The sequence below is a fragment of the Scleropages formosus genome, chromosome 13 (genome assembly GCF_900964775.1).
Source record: "Scleropages formosus chromosome 13, fSclFor1.1, whole genome shotgun sequence".
In the NCBI taxonomy this organism is placed as follows: domain Eukaryota; kingdom Metazoa; phylum Chordata; class Actinopteri; order Osteoglossiformes; family Osteoglossidae; genus Scleropages; species Scleropages formosus.
Genome location: NC_041818.1, coordinates 13,987,783 through 14,005,449, shown reverse-complemented (window position 1 = coordinate 14,005,449; position 17,667 = coordinate 13,987,783). Strand labels below are relative to the sequence as shown.

The 17,667-nt window shown below is 48.3% G+C and overlaps 1 protein-coding gene across 2 annotated transcripts in view; it reads left to right on the top strand.

Moving 5' to 3' along the window:
* The window catches only part of kdm6ba (lysine (K)-specific demethylase 6B, a), a 76,193-nt gene that overhangs the window by 4,938 nt on the left and 53,588 nt on the right, over nt 1–17,667 (top strand). The window lies entirely within an intron of this gene.

Genomic DNA, 17,667 nt, shown 5'->3' with positions numbered 1-17,667 from the left:
AAAGCCTTTTGATGCCAAATTGAAAGAATAAATCCTGTTGTGTCCAAATTGAGACTGAATTAATTGCATTGTATTCAGACTGAAACTGGATAAATCCTTTTGTGTCCAAAAATGATACAGTATGCTGGACCTATTAAATCTACTCTAAAATTTTTGAAACTGTGGGAAAAACATGTTCTCTTCACAATCATCCGTTCAGTGTGAACACATGACCATTTCAGCTAATATGCATGTGGAATGGGCTTCAACATTTAGTCACTTTTAGGCTACTTTGTCATCGCTGCAGTCTGAAAAGACTATAATAACATCGGTGCTGTGATTTATTAGCTGCGTAGGTTCTGTAGAAGTGCTGGATATACTGTAATCATATTGGCTAATAACGGTAAGAAATGCAGATTTAACACACACACACACACGCACACATTTTCAGAACCGCTTGTCCCATCCAGGGTCACGGGGAACCGGAGCCTACCCGGTAACACAGGGCGTAAGGCCGGAGGGGGAGGGGACACACCCAGGACGGGACGCCAGTCTGTCGCAAGGCACCCCAAGCGGGACTCGAACCCCAGACCCACCGGAGAGCAGGACTGTGGTTCAACCCACTGTGCCACCGCACCCCCTCGCAGATTTAACATTTTTATTAAATTCAGGATATGTTCCAATTTAAAAAGACTGAAAGTGTTTTCTCCAAGAACTTTTATTTAGTGCCAGTTGTAACCCATGAACTTATGCCGTGTTTGTCATCTTGTTGTTGAAAAGTGACCATGAGGAACACCACACTTCAGGTGTAGAAAGTGTGGGACTTGTGGGCTGTTGATGAGCAGGTTGCAGTGGACCGCTGTGAAAGTCAGCGAATCCATCCAGCATCGCACCTGCTGTTTGGGTGCATTTCGCTGCTGCTTTCATCTGTGGAAGAGCAGATGATGCTCGTGCCGCAGAAAGTTTGAAAATACATAAACAAAGAAAATGGAAATGATTAACCCAACTGAAAAAATTTTGTAAGATTAAGAATTCATACCTCAAATATTTGTAACATGGTCACCCAGTGTACACTCCTTTTGGGCCCAGATTGGAACAGAATAAATCCTGTGGTACCCAGACTGAGTGAGAATGAACCCTGTTACATGTCCATCGAGACATGGTTCTGACAGGCTCTCTCTTCATGTCAGGTGGTGTAGCATGCTTTCGAACATACAGCTATGAGGGAAGGACAGATCATTCTAGAGACATTCCGCATGCACCAGACCTTTTGTGTTCGTGGGGGGTTCAGTGCACAGCCCCCCTGCCAAAATTACATTTCTGGGGCTAGCTCACTGTTACTCCATATACCCACACGCACATATTTTCAGAACCGCTTGTCCCAGACGGTGTCACGGGGAACCGGAGCCTACCCGGTAACACAGGGCATAAGGCCGGAGGGGGAAGGGGACACACCCAGGACGGGACGCCAGTCCGTCGCAAGACACCCCAAGCGGGATTCGAACCCCAGACCCACTAGAGAGCAGGACTGTGGTCCAACCCACTGCACCACCGCACCCCCATCCATATACCCAATTAACCTTAAAACAAAGCAACTGTAAAAGTGGCAGCTTTAATTTTTACATTTGTTAGAGTAGAAAAAGTTAAACATAAGGCACAATGAGATGAAAATAAATGAATTGTTCTTACGTGTGTTCCAAAGATGGGCTCCTCTGTGGCTGCGCAGAGCAGGGCACCAAGGCCATGGCACAGGGATGGCTCATACACACTTGCGTGTTTGCTGCTCCATCCAGGCATGTGATGGAATTAAAATGAAATTATCATTTCTTTATTGTTCTTTTTGCTGAGAACAGACTTCAAAAATGTGAAGTGGAATGTGAAAATTTGTGTGTGTGGTTGCCAGGAGTCTGCATTCGGTCTGGTACAACAGCAGGACAGGGATGTAGAATGAGAGGAGTGTGTGGAATGGGGGGGTCTCCACAGCTGATTTTTGTGGCCATGGTGCTCACTGATTCCATGTACCCTCGTGTGTCTGGTGCAGAGGTTGAGGGCGATGCAGCTTGATGTCACCCACTTCCCTTCGTCTCTGTTCCGGTGGGACCCCGGTGCGCTTTGGTGACGGCGTTCAAGCATTTGTGAAGCAGCGCACTTCTCAGAAAACGCACTCAGCCCATTTAGTCACCGGTTCACCTGAAACACATGTAATGGAAGGAAGCGTTTGTGAACACAGGGACAACCTGCAGACTTGACACAAACAGCTGGGTTCAAAGCCACATCAGACATCACAGCCCGGGAGGTGTGAGACACAAGCGCTACTCCACAGCAGTGCCCTAAATACATAATGAACATGTGCGTGAATAAGGAATGGAGTACATCTTGAGAACGTGCCCACGCGACTGAACAGAAAGTGCCCCGGTGGCTGTGGACGGGTCGTAGACGGTAGAATATATGCCCTTAAGGTGAGCACTGGCATGTGTCCAGTCGCCATGGCAACAGAACCCCTTGGTGTCATCTCTCTCGGTACAGAATGTGTCCCTGTGCCCCTTCCTGGGACACTTTAGGTGCTTTCTCTACATGTCCCGCTTCTGCGTCGCGCAATGCAGCCCATCTTTCACCTGTCCTGCTGGCATTCTTGCCATCCCCTGCACCGCAGTTAATCGGGTTCCTGTGTTAGGGCTGAGATATGTTTGTGCACTTAATGACTTGTGTTTTTTTGCATGAGCCCCCACCCCATTCCCAGTGGATGTGGGCCTATGTTTTGTAAACACTTGGAAGGAATGAACTGTAATGAAACGGGGAGGCTGTCACGTGTCCGGGTAGATATTACACATGTGCCCTTCTGCTGTGGAATAAGCTTCTCTCACAAGTCAGAAATGGAAAGACTTTCGAGTCAACTTTGATTAAAATATGATCTTAACGTGTTTGTGTGTGTTCGTAATCGTCTAGTCTTAAGTCCTCACATTTGAGTCTTTCTTGCGGAAGTGGACTTTAGCGTGCTACAATACACCCGGAACACGATTGGTTTATACTGGCGCCGTCTGAGCTCTGTGTGTGTCTGTATGACTGCTGGTATGAGGACATGGGGTCTTGTGGTACTGAAAAATCATGGGAAAGAACTGATTTTTGCCGCTCTGTGGTGTGTTGTTGGCACTGTAGGACCTGTCGTGTGGCAGTCTTCCAATGTGCTGTGTGTCTCTCTCCGCACTCGCTACTCCACACCTCTGTGGAGCACCACTTTAGCATTCTCAGTGGCTGAATAAGCCTCCGGAGGGTGTGTGGAGCAGGAAGTCGTGGGTGCCGGCACAGGAACAAAGGAAGGGAGGAAGAGGGCAGTACACCTCTGCACCGGCGGCAGGAACACAGCAGGGAGGAAGCACAGGCGATGGAGAAACGGGGAGGCTGTCGGTGTCGTCACATGCCCTCGGCCCACGGGCTGGCAGCATGGCCATGTGTGAGAGGACGCAGAGTTCTCTCCCCTGCCGGCTGAGACATCTGACTGTATGGCCCACCGCCGTCCCAGAGTTTGACGTGCTCCTGTTTTTCCCCGCATGACAGACAGGTGGCGCAAATGCTTCGCTGTGAGTCACACAGCCAAGAGACACTGAGTACAAAGACGAGGAAACAAAGCTCGAGGGTCACACCACCCTTTGTGTACTTTGGTAGAACTCTGCTGAACAAGTTGGCATTACGTGGTGGGGTTTGGCAGTGCTGTGTGTGTGTGTGAGAGAGAGAGAGAGAGGGAGACTAAGCAGTTCTTTCTCTCTCTGCTTCTGCTTTTTTTGCAAATAGTGAAGCTCAGGCATGGGATGGGTGATTAATTAGTGTCGGAAGGTGAGGAGATGAGGGTCTACATGTAGTCCCTCCTACAGACAGGGCTCACCTGCCGTATGCAGCACGTAGACGCTGCCAGGGGTTCGACTACCTCCAGCCACACCAGTGTGCTTTCACACAAAAACCCAGCCTCTTCAACTCGGTGTTCTCAGTCCGTACACCATCCTTACTCAGAATTTACATTATTTAATTACTTATTTCTCCCCTTTGCAGGCACTTAATATTTTTTCGGGAGTTAGTTTATACTTAACGTTGTTCTAATGTCAGCCCTCTTTGTATACATACATCTATGTTTCACCTGCTTGTAGGGATGAGTGTTACTGGAGGAGAGTAAAATAGTCACTGTTCTCCTGGGTACAACAGCTGGCAACACCAAGGACCGCCACTTGCAGCGCTTAACCTGAGCAAAACACTGTGCTTCCTTCTGTTTACCGTACCTAGAGAGAGTGTATGGCGTTGTGGGTGCGACACACCCAGACGAGCACAAGGACGGGCGCTGGTTGTGGTCTGTCACAGGGTGGAGGGGAAGCGTGATGGGAGGGTGTAAGGATGCAGGAAGGTGTGGGATGGAGTGAGGTGTGGAGGTGTAGGAGACAATAGGGCCGGGGGTGCGTTGGGGGGCAGTATAGGGAGGGATGAGGAGCCAATAAGAGCAAAGGGAGCTGCTAGGTAAACATTTGGCTTCAATTAATGCCTAAGTGAGAACAGTGAGTTGAAGGGGCTGTGTTTTTGTGTGAAAGCATACTCGTGTTTCTTGGAAACACACTGCCGCGCAGTTCTGCGTCAGCTGAGACTCTGCAGATTCCCCATGTCTGACCCGTGCCTTTTCAGCAATACACATGTTCCAAGCAAGTCTGTAGTGAACCGCTGCACCGGTGGCAAGGCTGTGTGTTACAGGGACATCCTGGGGGGTAAATTTTTCAAAAAAAATTTTTTTTTTTTTTTTTTTTAAAGCACTATTTATGTACTGTATGTGCATGTGCTTTCCACACCTCGTGGTTACATTTCTGTGGAAATGGTTCTGGGTATTTTTGCTGTTTGTGTGGAACTTGGTGTGTTTATTCTGTGTGTGTGTGGACTTACATACACTGTGACAGCTGTGTTTAATAGTAGGTAGGACTTCTGAGCCCTGCCTCTCCCTGGCTGACCTGGCAGCGATCCACCCTCCCACTCTCCCAGCTGCCTCCTGGCTCTCAGGTTACGGCACCCCCATCCCCCCGGGCGCTCCCTTTGTGCCTCCACACGCCACAGCGCAGGCTAGCCGCCTTTGTTGTGCGTGAGGGGCCGCCGCTGGGGGACGGAGATGGAGGCGGGGCGCCCGAGGCCCCATTACCCCAGGAAAGTGCACGGCCGGTGCCTTGCTGCGAGGAACGGGAGGTGGGAGCCTTAACGTGATCTGCTGCTTCTGCGAACACGGCAGACGTTGTGGTGCTTGTGTAACGCGTTGGGATATAACAGCATTGTTCTCCCAGGGACGTGATGGCTACACAACACAGTTGCAGTCACCAAAAAACACTGGTGTTCCGAGGTGTTTTAGAGCGTATGGTCAAACTGGTGCCCCTGTGGAAGGATACACACAACACCAACATACCCTTGGAAAGCCAACGCACCTCTGTGTGCCCGTTATTTACTCATTTAGCAGATGCTTTTCTCCAAACCAACTCATACACTATTCCACTTATAAGGATTAATGCATTTACTCAGCTGGGTAGTACAGTAATATTTGTATTTTGCCCAGGGGAACTGCAGCAGGAGCAGGATTCAAACTGAGATCCTATGACTGTAAGGTAGAGACCCTAACCACTACGCTGGCCATGCGATGGCTTGCGGTGCAGCTCCCTCTCTCCACAGTGATGAGGACTTCTGCGGAACCTGGATTGGGCTTTGGTTCTCGGGGGTGCTGCATGACTCCAGAGGGGCCATATTGATGAAATTAACAGCAGAACGCTGTTCCGTTTGTCTGAGGTCAGTGTGTCTGTGGGAGATGAACCTGGGGGCAGCCACCTGAAAATGCACCATATGTTCCCGCAAGGTGTTGTTCCCTTCATTGCTCTAAGTACAGGTAGGAGTACAGAATATAATCCAGTGATACACAGTTTCCTCCATTCCCCTGGGTTCGAAAGACTGCTTGCTTTTTTCAGCATACTCCCCAAATATAATCTTATTGGATTTATACTGGCACTCAAACATATCAATAAACTAACCAAACTAGAAACCATAATGGTGCACATAAGTGACTAAGAGAAATTTAATAGGAAAAACTACGACTGAGAGGAAAAACCGCTCAATTAAACGGTTAAAATCTACTTTGTAGAAAGGAAAACGTCCATCAGTACATCTGCTATGTATATCATAATGAGTTATTTATTGTCAAGGCTTTCTGGGGTTAGTGACTTGAAAGTGCTTTGTGTACTGTAAATCGAAGAAAAATATGCAAGTAAATTTTTACCCATTGTTTTCTTTAAACAGGTATTGTTCTTTTTGTCTACCATTGAGCGATTGACTGTTTAAGTCAGCATGGCTCATGTTTACGGTGTAAGAGCGGGATCCGTCCATCTGGCTGGGTAGAGACGCGCCTGCAGGTCAAGTCCTGTCCTTTCTAGTGTTCGCATCATCACAGCGAGGCACACAGGACCAGGCCTCGTGGTGCGCAAGGCCTGGATCGGACCACACCTGCATGCAGCGAGCTCGGTTGCACCCTTGGCCATCGTTTAAGGCTTGTGGGGGATATGTTGGCTCTGTCACAGCTGTCCTGCTGAGCTGCATGTTAGTGTTAAAAGAGCTTAATGGTTTTTTGAAAGAAAAAAATGTTGTCAACCATGGATTGAAATATTTGCAGATTTTACTGTATTTCACTCTTACTCTAGTGTGTGGTTTTTTTTTTGGATAATTTGGCAGGTGCACAAATCACAGCATAGCAGTCTGAGGGGGAGCATATGCCATCGGGACTTCAGCAAACAGCACTTGGCAGACAAATCCCAAAAACAAATTTAGTGTCAGTGTTCCACGATGGTTTGTTAGTCAAAAAACTACCCCGTGGAGGTAGGTATAATGAGCAATTAATCATTAAACGTTCCCTTCTGCGTGTTTTGAGAAGCGCCACGTTAAAGGGAGTGTTTCGTCATTAGCTGAGCTTTGCCCGCTCTGCTGTGCCCTAAACAGCAAGAACGTTACCCTACATCTCGTATTGCATTACCACCCTATTGTTGCAGGAATGCACCCACCTGCTGCTGCACACCCACCTAGACGCTTCTCAACCAAATTTAACTCGTCCTTACTCCCACAAACGCATCTCGTTACCATTATCTTGACGCACGCACACGCATGTTTAAACTTAAAAGGTCCTCTTTACACACGTACTGTGCAGTCGACGCGAATTTGGTTCCCTTTATTCATGCTTTCCTTGAGCGATGAACCGCTCATGGCTGAAGTGTAATACTTTAGTAAAACCTGCTTTCATAGAACCTCAAGGCCACGCAGTTGCTGACGCTACAGAATCGGATGCTGACGGTTCCATGTCATCGTACACATCTTGGTTAGACACACACTAGCTCCATAACACACCTTCACAGGTTATTTCCCCGTATTCCTCTGTTGTACTCTTCTGAATGCCAGCTGTTGTCACCACACTCAAGTCCCCTTTTTTTTTTTTCTTTGAGCCTCCGGACATAATGTTGCTCCATTCCGTTTGTTCAGGTGAGAAATGTAGATGTGTGCGACAAGATACCGGTTGCTTCTCCTTGAAGAGAGTTGCTCTTGCAGGTACGGAACAGTGGACGCCCTGGAGAGTATAGCCATGAATGATTCAGCGTGGTGTTTTGCAGAGAATTGTAATGCAGAAACCGTTTCAGTGTCTTTGGTCAGATGGACAAGTTTCGGAAAGATCTCAACACAAACTCTGTTGACCATGTGAAATGTCCACCTGGCACCTGACGTGTGGTTTTTCTGTTAATTCATATTTAGTGGACACCTTTGTACAGGGCAGCTTGCAATGGTGCATGCTGTCAGCTCTCTCCATTCATACACACAGCAGAGCAGTGGAACACACGCGATTATTTGTTCTCTGACCCATCTGAGACATGTTTTTAGAGCGTTGGAGGAAACCCATGCAAAACAGCAAGCAAATCCCTCGGTAACTGAGCCAGATTCAAACCCAGGTCCAAACGCACATCACAGGAACTGTGGGGCACCAGCGCTACCCGCTGTGCTGCCCATACCTGCAGCGCAGTATTCATTCCAGCTCTCGTGTCACAGTGTTGCATTAATGTCACTGTAGTGTTACGTTGACCAGAAAGCCTCTTCGTGTGCGGTCTTCATGTCCAGTTGCTACATTTTTGCTGCATGCTTTTGGTGTAACTCTTGTCGGTGTGTGTGTGTGTGTGTGTGCGCGCGCGTGCGCGCGCAGGGACGGGGGCTTTTGCTGTACAGCTGTATGTCCTTATTCTGCTGTTGGAATAGTTTTGCTGAGTGTGAGGGACCGTTCGAGGAATCCAGCGGAAGCAGCGTTCATAAATATGGCGGCGCTGGGTGCACGCTGCCTTGCCAGGAGATCCACAGAGTCTACACCGCTAGCCTGCAGGCCTGGAACTGTGTTCTGTTACCATGGTAAAAATTGAATCCAGCAGAAATGTTTGCAGGAAGGCCTCCTCATTGGCTGCCGAGGCCGCATGAGCCAGTGATACGCTCTGTCAGCGGGCCAATTGGATGGAGGCAGGGCCAAGGCTGTTGCTAAGGGGAGGGGCTTCAGCGGGAGTCAGCTGGGTTTGTGCTCTCTCTCTCTCTCTCTCTCTCTCTCTCTCTCTCTCTCTCTCTCTCTCTCTCTCCCTCTCTCTCTCCCCCCCCCCCCTTCCCTGCCCATTCTGTCTTTACTCCTCCACCCCCCCCCAGCACATGCAAAGGGAGACAGAGCACGTTTAGAAATTCTCAAAATATTTTATGCTCTTGTTGTCATGGGGCTCACACGCTAAGAGTGTGAGAGCTGCTCGGAGAAGTGTGTGCTACAGAGAGAGGTGCAGTGTATGTGTACCAGTGTGTGGGGGGGACACTGGGGGATGATGGGGGTTTGATGGGTGAAGGGAGGAGAAGGGGGGCCCCAAATGAGGTGTGGAGAGAAAGAGAGCCAGCTTGTGTTTGCTATGCGCGGGGTGTCACGTAGGCCGAGCGGCGCCTCTCGGGGGGCTGCCCTGGGGCTGTCGCCAGGGCCCCTGCACTCTAACCCTCAGTACGAGGTGGCCGTGTCTCTCTCAGCACTGCCAGGGTCCTAGAAATGGATCTTCCAGTAGGGAACGTGCAGACTTGGTTCAACGCTAATAAGAATTAGTGCTGATTCCTGCCTGGAATGCCAGGCTTCTTCTGACTATGAACTCGGTGACCTGGGAGTGGAAAAACGCGCTCTCTAATCCGGGATCATTGAACGCAGGCCCCTGCTCGGCTCAGCCTCATCCTCAGCCTCCTGCTCCTTATAGGATTTGCGGCATGTGTGCTGGGTCGCAGGTCAACTTTGACATCATCCCTAGTTTCTCCACACTGGTGGAAGCCAGCGTCAGATGCTTGTGTGTGTGTGTGTGTGTGTGTGTGTGTGTGTGTGTGTGTGTGTGTGTGAGAGAATGAGATTGTGTATGGCGTCTGTTTTGTTCTGCATAGTCATCTCAGTTGCAGCCCTGGGATCTAACAGCGGATACAGCCCTGGCTCTTCTGACTCCCAGTACGGGCTACAGAAAGGTTTTTTTTTGTTTACCCTTCTGTCCAGTGTCTAGCAGAAACCTGCTCTTGGATATTGCTCACCTCACACTGTGCTCTCACATTTACATTTATTTACCTGATGGGTTTTTTCCAAAGCAACTTATACTGTTATGCTACTTAAACTATTTATGTATTTATACAGATAGGTAACTTTGTTGGAGCAATTTAGGGTAAGTACCTTGCTCAAGGGTACCACAGCTGAAGGTGGGATTCAAACCTGTGACCTTTGGGTCCAAAGGCAGCTGCTGACATTCATGAACTGTATATGAGTTTAACTTCTCAGGAGCACTTATGAAATATTCACAACTCTGCTGTATCATGTCAGTATCTGATTTCACATGTTGTTCTGTTTGTCTGAACCCATGTGACCTGAGTATAGGGTACAGATACATCCGTGTAACACTTAATTAGGTGCTCTAAAATGGATAAACTGTGTTTTACCTGCACATGAGCACAGCTATCTAAGTAAGTCCAAGACCTCTGTTTGAACCACCAGAGAAGTCAGTTTGAAGGTTGAATTCCAGGTGATTTAAATCTCAGCAAGTTGTTTTACTGGAATTATTTTTGATTCCTGCAGCTCCTTGTACCTGCCGGCTGTACCGGGGTAGGTTTATACCTCACCCACACTTGACAGAAACATGTCATTGTGGTCTGCTGTGTTGAGCCATCGTTGACCCCTCCCCCATTAATGAAGATTGGTGCTGCACTAACATCTCTGGACATAGTGCTCAGTCATTTTGAGTCTGTTTGCCTTCAAACGCAACCTGTTCTTATATGCTTTTTATAGATACATGCATGCAACTGTTGTCCCCTAAAAAACAAAGAAACATGCATCGATTATCAAAAATCCCTTGTCTAGTCCAAGGTCACGGTTCTCCAGAGTGTATCCCGGAAGCAAGGGGCAGAGTACACCCTGGGCACCTTTTTAAATGCTTCTCTCACGCACTGAAGTCAGCGATTCTTGTTCTGAGCTGTAGGTGTGTGTATGGCTGCGATTCCGCACTTGTTTTTGTATGTGTGTCGGCTCGGAGGTGGCTGTGCAGTTGCTGGCGCGGCAGACGAGAGCTCCCGATTTTGCGTTTGCCACGTTCCAGTGCTGCCATGCCCTCAGCAAGGATGAGTCATTTTATATTAAAGAAAGGTGGCCGCGTGGCCTGAGTGCCACCTGGGTGTATGTGACAGCTGCCACCTGTCATCGGTTATCTGCCCTCAACTCTCCCTGACTGTTGGCTCGGCAACCCAAGTGCTGCCCCATTGCTTACCATTAAATTCACGTTTCAATAGTAGTAACGTCTGTGAGAAGTGAGCCTAGAGGACCAGGGCAGCTGGCACTGTGGGAACTCCTGCAGCCCTGCCTTTGTGTGTGTCGCCACCACCCTGTCCCACCTCTCTTGTACCGCTGTCTCCAAAGACGCAGCTCTTTGTGTGCAGCAGATTACAAATAGGCCTCGCTGTTAAACTTGCACCAGCCCTAAACTCACACACAAACGTACTTGCTGTGCTGGTGATGCTCGAGCCCAGAGAGGGATATATGTGTGTCCTGACTCTGTTGGCACCAGCCAGTGAGCGTGGCTTTCGTATGCAGTTGTCTCCCGTCTCCTGCTTCTGCCGCTGCCTCTTTGTCGACTGGATATTAGAGAGCTGCTCATCCATTTCTTCACTTCCGGCATGTTCATCGCTGTCTCGTGGGGAAAAGGAACAAGGCTTTGTGTGTGCGAGGGTGTGTGTAGGGGTGCGTGTGCACGCATGCGTGCCAAGAGGCGTGGAATATTATTGGGGAGAGGGAGGGATGGAAAGTGTTGCAGTGTCTCAAGTTGTAAAGCGTGCTAAACGGAAAGAGGAGAGCGACGGGGTGGAATCGCATGGTCATGATTGAGCTCTGGCCTTGTTTTCATTACGTTGGAGTTGGTGAGGGAGTGAGACCTGGTCGCCAGTTCTGTGCTGTGGTTTGCTGCCGGTTCTCTCTGTCGCCCCCCCGACCGCAGGGTACGTGAGCAAGGTACTTACCCTAACGTACTCCAGTAACATTGTATAAATGGGCAAATAACTGTTAGTAGCTTAATGCTGTCAGTCACTTTGGAGAAACTTGTCAGTTGAATGGATACATGTAGCACAACGTGCCGTCACACCCGACACTCGGACCCTGTCTGGTTTTACTTACCATTAGACATTGCAAGACATTCTGCCCTTCTTATTTTGGAGCTGAGCAGCACAGCACAGCTGGTAGTGTTAGTACGTCGCAGCCTTTGGATAGTGGGTTCGATCCGGACTCGGCCTGGGTGTAGTTTGCATGTTCTGCTTGTCTTCATGTGGGTTTTCTCCCATAGGAAGGTATGTGCTTCTGGTGATATAGTAACTCTAAAGTGTCGTTTTTGTGTGTGCGTGTATGTGTGTGTGTTCACACTGTGATGGATTGGGATCCTATCCAGGATGTGCCCTGCTTTGCACTCCGTGCTTCTGGGATAGGCTCTGGACAACCATGACCCTCCACTGGAGATGATGGTTGGATATTTTGGACCCTTAATGAGTGATGGACCTCCTGGCACAGTGGGCGACACTAATGTAACATGACCCATATATTCAGCGTTATTGGCCATGGCATCGAGCACCATGTGAAAAATCTTCATTTTCAGCAGTACTATTTCTGTCTCTGTGTGTTCGTGTTTGCATTGTGTTGTCCCTGGAGCCTTGTTGTTCTCTCTGGTTGGTGGAATATCAGCCATGGTTTGCCAAAGTTTGCTGCTAAAACTGTTACTAGGGGCAACTGGTAGTGTGGTGGTTAGAGTCTTCGGGTCCAGAGGTCGCAGGTTTGAATCCCACCTTTGAGCAAAATACTTATCCCTAAATTGTTCCGGTAAAATGACCCATGGGTAAATAAGTGCACATAGCTTAATGTTGTAAGTTTCTTTGGAGAAAAGCATCAGCTAAATGAATAAACGTAAAAGCGCACAGTGCGTTGGAGGCACTTGCTCACTGCTTCACCTCTCAGCCCCCTTTTATTCTCCATTTCTTTTCTCACCTCTTTCCATGCTGAAGTTTACCGCGGAGGTGGTGTGTGTATCGTGCATCTGTCTGTCTGTCTGCCTTCCTGTCTCTCCCCGACACTTGGTATGCCTCTCTGTCTGGCTGCTTTGTGCGGATCCTCTGTGTTTGGGTTTCAGAATACAACAGGCCTCATTAGCATAACAAAAATGTTTGTGTTGCTGAAGTACGTTTGTGTACGGAAGTGTAATACATCTCAGATGTCTGCCTAGGAGGTGCTGGTGGGAGACGGGGGGCCGAATCCCCAGCGCAGACACTTCGCTCTGCTAACTTAACCTTGCTGATCAAGCCAAGACACCTCAACCTCCCAGACACCACGGCACACATTCACCTGGTTTTTAAGCAGGTGTGTGACCTTGATGCAGACCCACACGACCGCACTGTGACCCACGCTGCTACTCTACGCTGGAGGATGTTCCACCAGCTGCCAGGTGCTGTGTCAGCCAAATGCATGTGCGGGCGCACACACTCATTCAGTCACACAGATAACATCTCTCACATACTCACTCACCAACATCTGTAAAGACTGCGCCACACTGCTTACTTATACAGCAGCAGGGTCTCCCTTTGTCTTGGAGCAGATTCATTCATTCCTGGAGTTAAATTATAGCAGCAGTGATGCTGTCAATATTGGACCTGCTTTGTTCTACTATAATAAAGTCACTTTAGCAGTGTGCCATTTGCTTCACTGTTCAGTATCCTTGTCACCTTCCACTCCCTCTGCCTTCTCTTGCCCTGCCACACCCACAACCATTCCTTCTATGACCGGGGAGCCCCCAGGCAGGAACTGAGGTAACATTACACCGGTGTGGTGCGAGAGAGCCCAAGGGAAACATGATCTGCTGCCCGGCTGGCTGCAACTGACTGAGCTGTCACTCACCCCGGGCGCCAGCAATGGCTTGGGGTTTGAACAGAGGAAGAGCACAGGATACATGCTTCATACTCAGACACACACATTCTCACTCAAATAGACTGAGGTGCAATGCATTTGCGCTCTCATACACACATATTGCTTTCATACTGGTGCACAATGTGTGTACACCGTCTATTTGCTTGCAGAGGTGGAGCTGCACCCAGTGCTGCTGTCTGTCTCAGTCGGTTACCAAACAATGCGTCAGCTGAAATTCTCACTTTTAATACATGGCAACATAATGAATAATTTATTTGTTTAGCTGATACTTTTCTACAAAGCAGCTTACAGCTACAATTTAGTTATTTACCCATTTATACAATTGGGTAATTTTAGTGGAGCAATTTAGAGTAAGCATCTTACTTAGGGGTAATTTAACTAGAGGTGGGATTTAAACCTGCAGCCTTTGGGTTTAACTTCCATAGGGTTGAACTGCATGGGCAACAGCTCTATCTAGTATGCTACTGTAGTAGTGTTGAGTCATAAGTATCCATCTAATATGTTGCAGCTCCTACACAAGCTAAGCTCATTCACAAAGACACACACTCACACACACACAAGCACACAGTCATGCCGTTCCCAGCATTGTGGTTTCAACACAGTCCTATTGTATCGTCAAGGCAACTGGTACGTAGAGTTTTGCTTTGTTTGTTACAGATGCTGGCAACAGTGACAGGGTGAAGGTGTGCGTTGGAAGTGTGTGGTGATCTCCACACACACACTGTCCGCACAAGGAGCTGTATAGTATGCAAGAGGCCTGCTTTGTATGAAAAGGTTCTTCTGCCACGTGTTCTGTAGTTTTCTTTTAAGTTGCATTACGTAAGAGGACTTCTGTCTTACTGAGATCTACAGGTTATGTCCATAGATCTAGAAATTAAAAACAAGCTCCCAGTTACTCAGTGTTGCCTTGCCAGAGTGCTCTGTTGGCCTGGTGACAGTGGCCGTGGCCAGCCGAGGGTTTTTCCTGGATTCCGCAGCCCCGGGATGTGCCGTGGCTCTGGGCCAGAGCAGGCTGGTCCCCTCATACCACACTTTGGTCCCTGGAGGTCCATGGGGACAATGCTGGGTTAGATCCAGCACCGAGCTGAAGATACCCAGCTGGCAAGCAGAGACGTGCTAACGTCTGGAACGAAAATGCAATATTTCTAAAAATGGACATGTCAGCTGAGCTGCCAGTGAGACTCTGAGGACGTTTTTTAGATCTTTATTGTATAGTTTCCTTCTTTCCTAAGCATTTTTAATTGTGAATTTTTTATGCATTTGCTTCTTTGTAGTTCTCTTGTCTCTTGAGTTTCCCAGTGTGGATTGACTGGGAATGATACCTTTTCCCCCATCTGGACTCTCGGTTATGCTTGCCTGGGTTGTGCCAATACCTCAGACCATTTCCATTTCTAATTTTTTATTTTTAAAAGCATTTTTAGGAATCTCACCATTAGAATTTCAAATAAATATGAATATCTCTTCCAGCTCTAGATCTTTCTTCTTTCTCACATTGCTATGTTCACAAAAGGCAAAGTAGCATCTTTCACTGTGTGGTTTCAATGCAAGAAGTAAAGAGATGCGCAGAATTCAACTCGCAGGAGATTTCACGGTAACGAAATGTGGCTCGCTTCCGATCATGTTGGAATGAAATCTAAGGGTAGACAGATTCCTCTTGAAAAGGATGTGCGTTTGCACCGCACTGCAATAAATGTCTCCGTTTGACGGAGTCTCTGCATTTTCCTGTCCATGACAGCACTTTGTATGAGACAGTATTTCTCATCAGTATAACATTATTCCTGGGATTAAAATAAAATATAGGACTACTGAAAGGTCTCAGAACAGAGAAATGGAGGAAAAATGTTGACGCCTCAGGTTTCATCTCCCGCTGCCTCGGTAACTGTCATTTAGACTGCAAATGCAGAAAAGCTGAACTTCTCTTTTTAACCCTAGACACAAATATCACACAGTTGTACTTTCTTTTGCGTTCTTAAAATATTTTTTTTAACTTTTGAGATTTTTCTAAACAATTTGCATCACGTTTCGGTTAGTGAATGCGGAGGTGTGTATTTTACTATGTGTTTGAGCTGCGATTCGTCTGCCCTCCTCTCTCTAATTGCACAGCCCTTCTTTCCTTCCCGGTTGCCCACCTCTTCCGGCTGTCGTCCCGCAAGCCTTCCCTCCCTCACCGCCCTACACCCCATGCCAGGCGCCACACCTGCAGCGCCACCCACTGCGCCTCTCCGACAGCGAGCCCACATGTGCTCCGCAGTGGGCTGTGGGACTCCACTAGTGATGGGTGGTCCCAGGCGACGTGGTTCCAATTACCAGTGTCTGTCAGTCATGCGGTCCGTTTTTGTCTCCTACCTATAAAAAGAAGCCAAGAAAGTTCATCATCCCCCCCCGACACACACACGGAGGAGAAAACTGAGCCACTGAAGGAGTCGTCATTGAGGTGGTTTTGCTTAGTAAGGGTATGAGTGTGTGACTGATTGTGTGTTTCATGTGTTTTCCCCCACCTTAGTACTGCTAGCACAGCAATAGTGCAGCAGTCAACAGCAGCATATTGAAATGATTTTCAGTCCTACTCCTGGCTGTACTGACTTTTTTCTCTGTTCCCGTGTGTGTGTGTGTGTGTGTGTGTGTGTGTGTGTGTGAGAGAGAGTAAATCTGAGTGAACCATGAGTTTCAGTAGGTGTATGTTTGCATGATTAAACGGTATAGGGTGAGACACTGGTGTCCAGGGACAGCTGGTAGCGTAGTGGTTGGGGCTGCTGCCTTTGAACCCTGAAGTCGAAGGTTTGAATTTCACCGCCAGGTCTAGTACTTGCTTTTAATTGCGCCAGTAAAGTTATCTAGCTTTACAAGTGGTTAAATGATTACACCTTAACATTGTTAGTTTCTTTGGAGAAAAGCGTCAGCTCAATAAATACATGTAATGTGCTTCCATCCCTTAGCGAAAAATAGCTGCAGTAAACTGAAGCGACTCAGAGCCACCCCTCAAGCCCCAGCACTTCTCATTTCTTCTGCTAACATTAAACCTGTACCTTCTCTGATGTTCCCTCTGGCCAGTTGGCACAGGGAGCCAATCCTGAAAAAAACCATGTAAAGTGGTGATCTTGTTTGTTTTTACCCTGATTTGTAACCTTGTTTCACTAATGATGTGGGCAATAAGGTCACGATTTTGAACGGTTTGTGAAAATTGCAGCGAGGATGTTTTATGCATGTGCTGTGTTACGAAAACTCAGGTTAGCGATGCTTGCAGAGTTGTGGCTTTCAGGGATTTTACGTTACATGAAAGCGTGTCCCGAAATTGGCCGAGCAGAGAGCCGGAGTTTATTTTGTCCGTGTGTATTTGTGTGTTCATGTGTGGTGTGTGTTTATGACTGTCTGGGAGCGTAAATTAGCATAATTACGCTCAGCGTCTCAAGTCTGATGTCTGAACTTAAATATCCTTGTGTACCTTCCTACACTCCTTCAGCAAACCCACAGTCCCCTTGAAGTTTTCCAGTGCGTCTCTGGTGTAGAGCAGTCTAACGGCACCCTTTAGCCTCCAGCCACTAGGGGCAGCAGAGAGCAGCTCCTTCACCCGTCACAGAACGAGAAGGGAGCGAGAGCGCTCAAGCTGGAGCCGGACAAAGAGGGCGCAGGTATGGGCTGGGCGTCCTGGGTTGGCTCTGGCCGAGGGCACCTTCTTCTTCTCCCTCGCCTTTCCCTCCCTGTGATAGTTGAGGACCGGCAGGGCGTTGAAGTCATCGCCATGGGAACGGGGAGCTGACAGGAGGTAGTCAAACAGGACCCTGGCCAGACCCCAGAAGCCGCAGAAGCGTGCATCCGATCGTGTGTGAATCATTCCCTCTCTGTCCTTGCGTCTCTCGTTTCATCATCTTCCTCCCTGTTCGGGTTTGTAATGGTGTGTGACACACAGCTCTATTTTTACACCGCCGGCAGCTCATTGAACTACCGCTCACCCTCTGGTCCTTTGAGCAAGTGACTCACACTCCCTGCTGGCCGCACTCTGGCCTCATTCTAAAATTGAGAACACACACACACACGCACACACTCTGACGTGTTCCCTTTCCTACTACATTTCTGAGTAATTTGTTCTCTTTGTTTATTATGTTTATGTGTAAGAACGTTGTGTCTGGAGACTGGGCCTCCTTTGGTTTGTGTTTCTGTCCGGA